Consider the following 12240-nt stretch of genomic DNA (forward strand, 5'->3'; position numbering starts at 1 on the left):
ATGGGCCCCGGGAGACTGGCCGGTAAGCGGGGAGCCCTGCTCTGTGGAACCCTCAGCCCGAGACCTTCCAAGTCCAGCCAGAGAGACCCCAGATGCCCTCATCCCGAGGGGCCCAAACCCCTCAGCACCGAGGGGCCACGTCCGCTAACCCTGAGGACCCCGCGTCTCCTGACCCCCAACACTCAGATCCCCAAACAGCCTGGGAACCCCAGTTCCCCTCAGCTCGGGGCGCCCTTCCTGCAGCCCGCCCGCCCGGAAAGACCAAACCTCCCCAAACGCAGAGACCCCGAATGCCGTCGTCCTGGAAACCGACTCAGTGGAGGGGACCCGGAAGCCCCTCGGGAGACGCCCCAACCCCCCTCAGCGCGGCGGTCTGACCCTCTCCCCCGGGACGCTGAGTGTCCTCCGCCCGGAAGACGCAGATCGAGTCCTGAGGGACCCCGGGCCTCTCAGCCCGAGAGACGGCGGAGTGCCGGACACTGCGCCTGCGCCTCGCGCGGGCTTCTCCGGACCCCGGGGGCGCCTGCGGGCCCTTCCGCGGGAGAAGCGCGTTTCCTGCGCCGCCACAGGCCCGCCCGGCCGACGGGCCCCTCAGACGCCCCGGGCCCCAGCTGGAGGAGGAAAGGGCGGGAACAAGGAGCCCCCCCCACCACAGACCCTCCTCCCGCAGGGCCCCGCGGACACCTCTCCGGGCGCCCTGCCACCCGGAGAAAAGCGTTCGGCCCTCTCAGCCCCTTCTCCTACCACAGGCGCCTGGGACTCGGGGCTCGGAAGCCATGAACCCCGACGGGGATCCGCAGGAGCGCCCTGAGGGAGAAGCGGGGCGAGTGGGGCAGACGCCTCAGGTGAGCTGAGGGGCCGGCGGGAGCGTGGGGACAGGGCTGGGGACAGAGCCCCGCAGACGCCCGGGCCCTTGGGGTGACCCTCGCTGTGCGCGTGCGGAGCGCTGGTGGGAGAGGCGGGACTCCGAGGGGCAGGGCCGGTCAGGGACCTGGGAGGAGGCCCAGCGTGCGAGCAGCCCCCGGGACACACCCCAGAGGAACAGCGGCTCCGGGACGGATATCAGGCTCTGCGCCTGCGGCACGTGGACCACCGAGGCCCCGCCTGCTCCCTGCCCCCCCCCGCCCCCCCCCCCCCGCGTGTTCTCACTCGCATCACAGACTTACGGGTGTGTCCACTCTCCTCTCCAGGCCGAAGAAGCTTTGGAAGACGCTGCCCTCCACTTCTCCAGGGAGCAGTGGGCAGAGGTGGGAGACGGGGAGAAAGGCCGGTACCGGGACGTGAAGAGGAACTCGGACGCGCTCACCAGCCCAGGTAGCGCGCGCGCAGGCGCTGGGCCCAGGGGCTTGGAGACCCCGCAGGCGCCGGGCTGGCTCCGGCTCAGGCGGCTCCATCCGCCCGCAGCTCCCTCCGGCAGGGACACCGATCAGGGGGAGTTTGCTCCTTCAGTCAGAGCGGGGCCAGCGCTGACGAGAGCGCGGGGCTCACGGCAACTCGCTGCAGACTCTCCCGTCCCTCGGAGCCAGTCCCACGGGCTTCCTGGGCTTGTCCCTCCCCCACGCTCTCTGCTCCAGGACAGAGGTCTTGTCTCTTCCCAGGTCTCAGGGCCCCGCGACCGGCTTTCCTGGGTCACCGCCGCAGGCAGGCGGGCCACCGAGCTCCAGGAGGAGGACCCTGAGGACTCGGATGAAGAACGGGCCCCGAGGCAGCAAGGTGAGCGGCGGGAGGAGCCAGCGCTGCCCTCCCGGCTCGGACCTGGTGTAGGTCGGGCAGCATCTCAGGACGTCACCAGGGAACAGGTTTGCTGGTGCAGCGAACAAGCAAGAGGCACAACAGTGTGTCGTACAGAGAGGGGCTGTTCCCGTCAACTTTCACGTGGGCGACGTAATCATATGTATTTATAGACACATTAGTAAGCAGTGACTGTGTAAGAACATAATGTGAGCGAGAAATAACTACTTCAGAAGGGTCAGCTGCGCAAGAGAGGGAGGCAAGTCTGGTGTGTGAGGAGGGTCCCCACACCTGGCCACGCGGTGGCCCGCATGGAGACGGGGGCGGGGAGCAGTGTTAACCCTGGTGATGACGGGAGCTGGGGGAGGGCCAGGGTCGGGAGGGGTTGGTCACCGTGTGGTTTCCTGATGTCGGCCCCATGTTCTGTCCAGTATCGTGAGTGTTCGGAGGGTGCGGTCGGTCCACTTTCATGGGTCTGGGGTTGACACACAGCTGAGGTCAAGATGTGCTCTTTAACTTTTCTGTGGTCAACAGAGTACTGATACTGACGAGAGTCTAATGATTAAGGAAGGGCGTGGGTGGCCAGTATGTGCCCGGCGGGGAGGATACCAGAGAAAGGAGGCCGGGTGGTCCTGGTGCCCTTAGCCCGGACAAGGCCAGTTTGAGTGAAGAAAACAGGACGGAGAAAGGGTTATGTGGAGGACATGGAGTTTCTGTGCAGTTATTTATATTACATTTTTGTCAGGAGAGGCCAATTTCTTCAATAAATGTAATAGATGCTTTATGAACATAGGGTGAAGCATGGATGACACTTTGTCTATTTTTTTAATCATTCTAATGCAATTAGTAGATGGCCCCAATGGAACCATAGGCCTTAATGATACCTCAGAAAACATTTTCCAATCATCCTGGGATTGTTCTTGGACTATTCTCATTCAGAATTCTGTGTCCCTAATAAGAAACTCCAGATTTTGGAAACATTCACCCACCAAAACACTGATTTCTTGTCATCTTTCAGTGAAACCCTGGGTGGCCTTCAGAAGGGAACACAGTAAACACCAGAAGGTGAGTATTTCCAAATCCTGTTGACAAGAAAAATTTCCTCATGGATAGAAATGCAGGTAAGGGTAGGAAAATGCAGAAAGTATCCTAGGAACTGCCACCTTCCTTTCCTGGTCTCTTCCATACATTGTCAGATGCTATCCTCCTTTTTTAAAGATTTTAATTCGGTTTTTTAGAGAGAGGGGAAAGGAGGGAGAGAGGGAGAGAAACATGAATAGCTTGCCTCTTGCACACCCCAACTACAGCACCTGGTCCACAACCTAGGCATGAGCCCTGACCGGGAATGGAACTGGTGACCTTTCAGTCTGCAGGCTCAGTCCACTGAGACACACCAGCCAGGACTCATCATCACTTAATAGTTAACAACTACAGCAACAGTAGTAACTAGCAGTTGTTTTATTTTCACAGTGTTTCAGACTTTAGGAATTCTATGTGAATAAACTCACACATTACAACCACCTGATGAGATGGGTAATGTAACCATTTATGATGAGGAAAGTGAGCCTTCAGAGATATAGAAATGTTTGACCATATGTCAAAGATCTCAGTATCAGTGGCAATGCAATCTAACCCACAGTTTCTTCTCTGAACCACTTACAGACTCATCAAAACACTCATTGTTTTACTCTAGCTACCGTGACTCAGTCGGGTGTCATCCTGCAAAGCGAAAGATTGCCGGTTGGATTCCTGCTCAGGGCAAATGCCTGGGTTGTGAGCCAGGTTCCTAGTTAGGGTGTATGTGAGAGGCAAGTGATCAGTGTTTCTCTCTCACATTGATGTTTCTCTTCCTCTCTTTCTCCTTCCTTTCCCCTCAAAAAAAATCAAAATCTTTTTAAAAAAATTAAATAATAAAACTTTCATAGCTTCCTAAACTTTACATTGCCTTATCCATATGTCATTGTATCATTCATCTGACTGATGATTTCAACCGAAGTTCTTCTCTGCTGTGCTGAAGTGAGAGATACACTAAGACCCTCTGAATAAGGAAAGGTCCAATGTATAGGCAGTTCATACAGTAGATGGTCCCAGGTGAAGAAGAATGTAAAATGTCCAGGATCACAGCCTCCCACTCTAATCAAAGAGCATCTCCCATCCCTGAGGAGCTTCAGGTTTGATGACTGAGAAACAACAAACAATAAAATGACTTAAGGACTTCATATAGGTTGAACTATTCAACAGAAACTCATCTGTCTGGAACTGCTTTCAAATGCCGCTTCTTATAGGGTGAAATAACAGCTTCTTTCTCTGAGTTCTAATGAAGCCACTCTCATCCTGTTTAGAATAATTTGTTTAGCCTGCCTACCTCTGTGTTCTGAGCTCTTTGAGAGGCTGGTCCATACATGAGTGTTCTCAGAGGTCACAGGCACAAATCAGGGCTCCTGAGGGCCCCCAAATGTGTGCTGAATGAATGATTTCACAATTACAAATTAAACTAGAAGATGATCAATGAACGCTGAAGGTAATTTCTGTGAAATTGAAATATGGAGAGAGCTGAGTGGTAAATTGATCACATGACTAATCTCACATTCATGCTGTATTACACAATTCACAGAACACTTTGCTGAATATTCACTTCACATTCACTTTAACATTATAAATTAGCATGTTACAGATCAGGAAAGTGAAGACAACTAGCTTCTGGTACAGCCTTATTCAAACAATTGGTGGGAACCAGCTACTCTAAGTACAAATATTCTCTCCAAGGTATCGAAAATTTTATCTTCATTGTATTTATTGTCTACATATGTTTCTGCCAACTATCTTTATTATCTTCCCAATATCTTTTACTTTCAATATTATACAGACAGTTGAAAGAAAAGAGCCAGAAGGCATGAGTTCTAATCTTGGATTCCTTACCCACATTGGCCCTATCCCCTCTAATATTCATACTCCCTAGGTATTTCCAAGGGTGGAAGTTTTAAAGACATGCATGTAAATTGTATACACGCCTAAAAAATTAAATACATGTTATGTTTTAATATGTGACTCTTACATTGAAGGCAACATCCAGGGTGCCATTAAGCAATGAATATAGTTTTAAGGAATTGTCAGGAACAGCACATTTGATGACTGCAAGTGACTCAGAGCATGCCCAGAAACCAGTGTACCCTCCTGGAGAAGCATGTGCCTTTGGAAAGCCCACTAGACAAAAATTGGGTAAGAGAAAATACTTTGGAAACCTTAGTTTCTCTAAGTCCTATAGAAGGGCTGATAAGTATGGCCTAGGTCTGTGGGATGGACTTTGGACAGGCCTGGATTTAAGCTGGATTAAGCTGAGGCTGAGGTTAGCACTGGACCTTTCGGCAAATCCCATAAATTCTCTGAGCTCCTGAATGCTAATCTGTAAAGTGAAGATAAGGAAACATCACTCATATATTGTTTGAAAACATTAAATTACATTTTAAAAGAAGTGACACATGCAAGTTGTCCAATAAATCCATCTGTGATTATAGCAACCACACTTTATTGGTGTTGTGTGCCCAGGCCTTTACTCAATGCCTAACACATAATGTGCATCCATAAATATTTTATGAATGATTAAAGGGTGGCAAGTTAAACCTGGTAATGGGAAGATCTAGAAACTAAAATTGAATCAGTCATCTGTAGTTAGTGTGGAGTCTTAGTTTTCTGAACCAATAGTTAATGGAGTAAAATACCAGAGTATGCAAAAGGACAGGTAATAAATTGATGGGAGCAGATTGTGTTATCTGACAAACTGGGAACTAACACTCTACACACCACCAACCTTGCTCACCTGTCCTTCTCCAACTCAGAACTCAGGAGAAAGGAGAATGACATGAAGATGTACAGCCTACTAGAAAGAAAGGACTGTGTGTACCAAGAGGTCACCGAACCTCAAGATGATGACTACCTTTGTAAGTGACCCTCACTGAGAAACATGTTATGATACAATGATTTCATCTAATCTTTTGGTCCCCAAATCATGCCCTTCCTCTAGTGACCTGGAATACAGGATTAAGTCTCAATGATGTCAGTGCTGAACTCCCTCTGAAGCTCTTTGTGTCCAGGTACAAGCACTATACCTTCCCTAACCCCTATTGCTCTCACTTCCAGATTGTAAGAAGTGTCAGAACTTCTTCATCAACAACTGTGCTGTGCATGGGCCCCCTACATTTGTACAGGACAGTGCAGTGGACAAGGGGCATGCCCACCGCTCAGCCCTCACCCTGCCCCCTGGGTTGAGAATTGGGCCATCGGGCATCCCTGAGGCTGGGCTTGGAGTGTGGAATGAGGCAGCAAACTTGCCAGTGGGTCTGCACTTTGGCCCATATGAAGGACACATCACAGAAGATGAAGTCGCAGCCAACAGCAGATACTCCTGGCTGGTGAGAACTATTTACCTCTTCCACTGTCCCTGCCTTCCCACATTCCTTCTGAGGCTTGGAGGGACCTCACCTCCTACATGGTAGGCATAGAGAGAACAATATGGTTAGCTCTGTGTACTGACTGGACTTTATATGAACACAGAGCTCTTATTTCAGGAGTAGAAGGTAAGCAGGAGCAAAGTGATGCAGACACAAAGGAGTGGCTCCTCCCTTGTGGGACTCCTGCTCTGATTGGACAGGTAGACTCGGATGTGTAGATGATAAGAAAAATATCATGTCACAGGTGACAGTTGAATCCCCATGCAAGCTGGAAGAGCTTTGATGACAGTGGAGTAAAATAATTCTTCTCACTATTACCTCCCCACCAAAAAAATAAACAGTCTTTAACTTCTTTTCTGAAACACAGATCACCAAAGGGAGAAACTGCTATGAGTATGTGGATGGAAAGGACAGATCCTGGGCCAACTGGATGAGGTGAGGTCAACAGGTCTCTGGGTGCCAGAGGGTCATTCATATATCATTCCCTCTCATCATGCCTCCCTCAGTGCTCTCCCTTAATCCTTTTTTCCTCTTTTTCTCCATACCGTGTACTTTCATTTCAGGGGACATTTAGGAAAAAAATATAGCATATGTCCTTAAAAGATAAATCTCTCTGGTAGACATAAGTTGGGCATCAGAAAGGACCTTGAGGCACCTAGATTCACCCAGGGTCACTGGATTACACTTTTATTTATCAAATGAACATTAATTAAGTACTTATTTTATTCCAGTTTAGATTACGGAATGCTTTACTTAAACAGATCACACAACCCGTGTCCTTATGGTGGACTTCTTGCAGCCAGACATAAAAAAATTGCTTTTAGAAGCATTTAACTGTACTTTCCAAGAAGTGCACAGTGTCAAGATACCACAAACCAAGGATGGCCTAAACTTGTGAGGGCAGAACACCATTCCAGCCTCACTTCTAACTGGAGCTAGGCTCTGAGTCCTGCAGAGGAACAGTCATGGGCCCCTTTCCTGAGAGGGGCTCTCTTTTATCAGGGATAACAGAATATGAATCAACTACTATTGTTCTGTTTTATTTTAACTAGGACAAAAAGACCTCCAATTTTCTATGGTCACCTTGGGCAGGCAAGTGAATGGTACCCTAAATAAAGTGTAGGGGGGTTGGAGAAAGGCCCCTCAAGAGAAAGTAGATGTGGGCTGAGTACTGAATAATTGGTGGACTAATTTAGAAGCAGAGCCCTAGATCAAGCACCAGGTTCTGTGGTGTGAGACAACTTCTTTTAGAGTTTGGAGCAGCCAGAGATCACGGGGTATTATGGCCCATCAAGGTGGAGGTTAAGTCTAGAACTGGGTTTTACAAAATGGTCTTAGGCAGCATTGGCACTGCAAACAGGACTTGGAGATAGGAGTTCACGTAACATGCTGACGGATGCTCAGACAGTGAACAAAGGTTCCCTGGGAGCATTAGAGGCAGTGGGCAACATCAGAGCCTGAGTGTCTTAAGAGTCAGTAAGGAGAAGGACATGGATGTAATAGGTAGTAGAATCTCATCACTGTGGTTTTCTTTCTTTCCTTTCCTCTGCCTTAATCCCAGGTATGTGAACTGTGCCCGGGATGATGAAGAGCAGAACCTGGTGGCCTTTCAATATCACGGGCAGATTTTCTACCGAACCTGCCGGGTCATTAGGCCAGGCTGTGAGCTGCTGGTCTGGTTCGGGGATGAGTATGGCCAGGAGCTGGGCAGCAAGTGGGGCAGCAAGTGGAAGAGACAGCTCGCAGCTTGGAAAGGTGGGCACCACTGTTCTTCAAAACAGAAAGAAAAGAGAGAATTCCCTATAGAAATATTCATGATCCAACTCTTAAGTAGAGTAAACTCCACTCTAAAGTCATTATAGTTTCAAATCAGATGCTTCAGAAATTCACAGATGCTTCAGAAACTCACATATGCCTTTGACTCTTAGGCAAAATTTTTATATTTTTTATTTTTAAAATATTTTGTGTACAAAATACACAACTGCATATAGTACTGAAAGACAGAGTAAAAAAAAGGTTTTCAAGCAATAACCAATTCTCTCAAAAATAGGCAGTTTTTCTGACACTTTTACAGCTGTTTCTTCTTAATTTTCCTCCATACTTCTAAATAAAATGATTTTATTTATAGGCATTCATTATTTTTTAAAGATTTTGCCCTGGCTGGTGTGGCTCAGAGGACTGAGCGCCAGCCTGTGAACCAAAGGGTTGCCAGTTTGATTCCCAATCAGGGCACATGCCTAGATTTTGGGCCAGGTCCACAGTAGGGGGCATGTGAGAGGCAACCACACAGTGATGTTTCTCTCCCTCTCCCTCCCTTCTCCCTTTTCTGAAAATAAATACATACATCAAATATTTTTAAACAAGATTTTATTTATTTTTGTAGGGAGTGGAAAGGAGGGAGAAAGAAAAATCAATACAAGGGAAACATTAATTGGTTGTCTCTGACACACTCCCAACTGGCCCACAACCATAGCATGTGCCCTGTCTGTGAATTGAACTTGTAACCTTTCAGTTTTCAGACAACACCCAACCCACCAAGCCACACCATTCAGGCAGGGCACATTCATTCATTATTTCAGTGAACTGTCAGGTGAGATCCTAGTCTGTGGCACACAGGGTGCTGGGACCTGGAAATACAGATTACCATGAGGATGAGAATCACTGCTCTTGAGGAGCTGACGGGTGATGGAGGGAAAACCAGGCTCACATGCTTGCATGTGCATAACACCACACAGCAGTTAGTGCTTTGGAGAAAACTAATCCAGGACAAGTGCCTAGGGATCAGTGTGAGGGGAGGTGCACTGTGGCAGGTTGTCTTGGAAGGGCTCTCTCTGGAAATAACATTTATAAAACTACCTGCAGACAGAGGATCCCAGGCAGAGGGAGTAGCTAGTGCAGGGAAGAAAAGAGGTGTGGCATTGGATTGGCTGAGGGTCACTCAGGTCTCCTTTCAGCATGGAGGGTAAGAACTGAGTTCAGATAGGTGCTTAGCAGCCCGGAAGTACAGTATTGATGATCTGAGTTGAGACACTGGGGACTTTCCTAAAAGTGAAAGTGTGCATTTGTCATCTGTAGAGTGGTGTGTTCTCTGTTCTGATTATGCTTTGTTAAGTTTTAGAAACTAAACTCCAGTGGGGAATCCCTTCAGAGATTACTTCATCTCCAAGTGAGAGAGCATGGCACATTGGCCAGAGAGGAACAGGAGTCAGACATGTAAGATGTGTGGTTGGAGAAATATTTTGAAACAGGACTTAGCGTATTTGAAATGGATTAACACAATGAAATGAAGCATAAATATTTGGTGTGAGGCTTGAGGAATGACTTTTTTAAAGATTTTATCTATTTATTTTTAGAGGAGAAGAGGAAGAAAGAGAGGGAAACATCAATGTGTGGTTACCTCTCACGCACCCTCTACTAGAGACCTGGCCCACAACCCAGGCAGGCATGCTGACTGGGAATCTAACTTGTGAGTCCTTGCTTCACAGGCAGGCACTCAATCCACTGAGCCACATGAACAAGGGCAGGAAAAACACTTTATTTTATTGTTTTGAAAAACTGAAAGAGAAGCAATTCCTAGTTTACTGTTTTAACATGACATAAAGGATACCTATAGAGGGGAAAAGTCACTGCAGTTCAGGGAGTGAAATGGCCTTTCATGCTACTTGAAAGTCCCTAGTCTGGGCATTATTAGAAAAGACCCTTGGTATGGGCTTTCCGGATTTCTGAAGAAAATGCACTGCAAAAAGTAAAAGGAAGATAGACCACGAGTGGACACTATGGGAGGCAGAGCTTGTGTTGTCACCACAGTAAGAAGGATTCATGGGGCAGGTCTTACCAGGAGATAAATCATAGGGCCCAGGCATTCTCATGAACATCTGTCCTGACCAAACCTTTCTCTTTCAGCAGAACCCAAGACAGAGATCCACCCATGTCCCTCCTGCTCTATGGCCTTCTCCAGTCAGAAATTCCTCAGCCGACACGTGAAAATCAATCATCCCTCTCAGATTCTCCTGGGAGCATTTGCAAGACAACACCTCCAAGCAGAGGACCCCTGCCCAGAGGATCAGAATCAGCAGCAGCAACATACTAGTACACACAGCTGGAATGATAAAACTGAAGGTCAAGAGATCAAAGAAAGGTCCAAACTTTTGCTTAAAAGGACCAGTCAGAGGAGAATTTCAAGACCCTTTTTCCAAACTTCCAAAGAACAAATGAGGAGCTCTAGTGAGCATGAGAGAATGATGGAGGAGGAGTCCCACAGAGGCCAGAAAAAGAGTCCGGAGGACACTGACAAGGTATTTTTGAAAGCAGGAATGTTAAGAATTGTAACAATGGAGCACGGAGGGTGTTGGCAAGGCTTCAATGATGTGTCACATCTCTTCAGACCCCAGACACACTCAGGGGAGAAGCCCTATGTTTGTAGGGAGTGTGGGCGAGGCTTTGCACAGAAGTCAACTCTCATCACACACCAGAGGACACACTCAGGGGAGAAGCCCTATATGTGTAGGGAGTGTGGGCAAGGCTTTGCACAGAAGTCAACTCTCATCACACACCAGAGGACACACTCAGGGGAGAAGCCCTATGTTTGCAGGGAGTGTGGGAGAGGCTTTGCACGGAAGTCATATCTCATCACACACCAGAGGACACACTCAGGGGAGAAGCCCTATGTTTGCAGGGAGTGCGGGAGAGGCTTTACACAGCGGTCACATCTCACCACACACCAGAGGACACATTCCAGGAAGAAACCCTATGTTTGCAGGGAGTGCGGGAGAGGCTTTACACAACAGTTAAGTCTCATCACACACCAGAGGACACACTCTGGGGAGAAGCCCTATGTTTGCAGGGAATGTGGACGAGGCTTTACATGGAAGTCACAACTCATCATACACCACAGGACACACTCTGGGGAGAAGCCCTATGTTTGCAGGGAGTGTGGGCAAGGATTTACACACAAGTCAGCTCTCATCACACACCAGAGGACACACTCAGGTGAGAAGCCCTATGTTTGCAGGGAGTGTGGGCGAGGCTTTACAAGCAAGTCATGTCTCATCAGACACCAGAGGACACACTCAGGGGAGAAGCCCTATGTTTGCAGGGAGTGTGGACGAGGCTTTACAAGCAAGTCAACTCTCATCACACACCACAGGACACACTCAGGAGAGAAGCCCTATGCTTGCAGGGAGTGCGGGAGAGGCTTTGCACGGAAGTCATATCTCATCAGACACCAGAGGACACACTCAGGGGAGAGGCCCTATGTTTGCAGGGAGTGTGGGAGGGGCTTTACAACCAAGTCAGATCTCATCACACACCAGAGGATACACTCTGGGGAGAAACCCTATGTTTGCAGGGAGTGTGGGCGAGGCTTTACAAGCAAGTCATGTCTCATCAGACACAAGAGGACACACTCAGGGGAGAAGCCCTATGTTTGCAGGGGATGTGGGAGAGGCTTCGCACAGAAATCATGTCTCATCACACACCAGAGGACACACTCAGGAGAGAAGCCCTATGTTTGCAGGGAGTGTGGGAGGGGCTTTACACAGAAGTCATGTCTCATCATACACCAGAGGACACACTCAGGGGAGAAGCCCTATGCTTGCAGGGAATGCGAAAGGCGGTTTGCACAGTGGTCAAACCTCATCACACACCAGAGGACACACTCAGGGGAGAAGCCCTATGCTTGCAGGCAATGCGGAAGGGGGTTTGCACAGCGGTCAAATCTCATCACACATCAGAGGACACACTCTGGAGAGAAGCCCCATGTTTGCAGGTGGAATGAGTGAGTCATTAGCATTAAGTCACATATCAATAGCCATAGGAAGTCTGCAGCTCTTTACTCTCCCCAAGACTGCAATTAGTACAGAAATAACTGGTTAAACAAACCCTCCAGTTTCATGACAAGAGAAGAGATGGACAAACAGTTCCATAGTGATATGAGGATGTCAGCACCAATCTCCTTCATGGTTTTTTGACAAGTTTTGTCTCCATACAAATATGAAGCCCACATTCCTCATTCCCCCATTACTGAAAGCAGAGAGTTCCAGAAGACCCACAAAGAACTCAT

General features: G+C 48.5%; 1 pseudogene; it reads left to right on the forward strand.

Moving 5' to 3' along the window:
- LOC123830696 overlaps positions 1-12240 on the forward strand; it is a 22579-nt pseudogene continuing 10339 nt past the window's right edge.

This window comes from Phyllostomus hastatus, unplaced genomic scaffold (genome assembly GCF_019186645.2).
Source record: "Phyllostomus hastatus isolate PE091 unplaced genomic scaffold, TTU_PhHast_1.1 phas_scaffold_129, whole genome shotgun sequence".
Classification (NCBI taxonomy): Eukaryota; Metazoa; Chordata; class Mammalia; order Chiroptera; family Phyllostomidae; genus Phyllostomus; species Phyllostomus hastatus.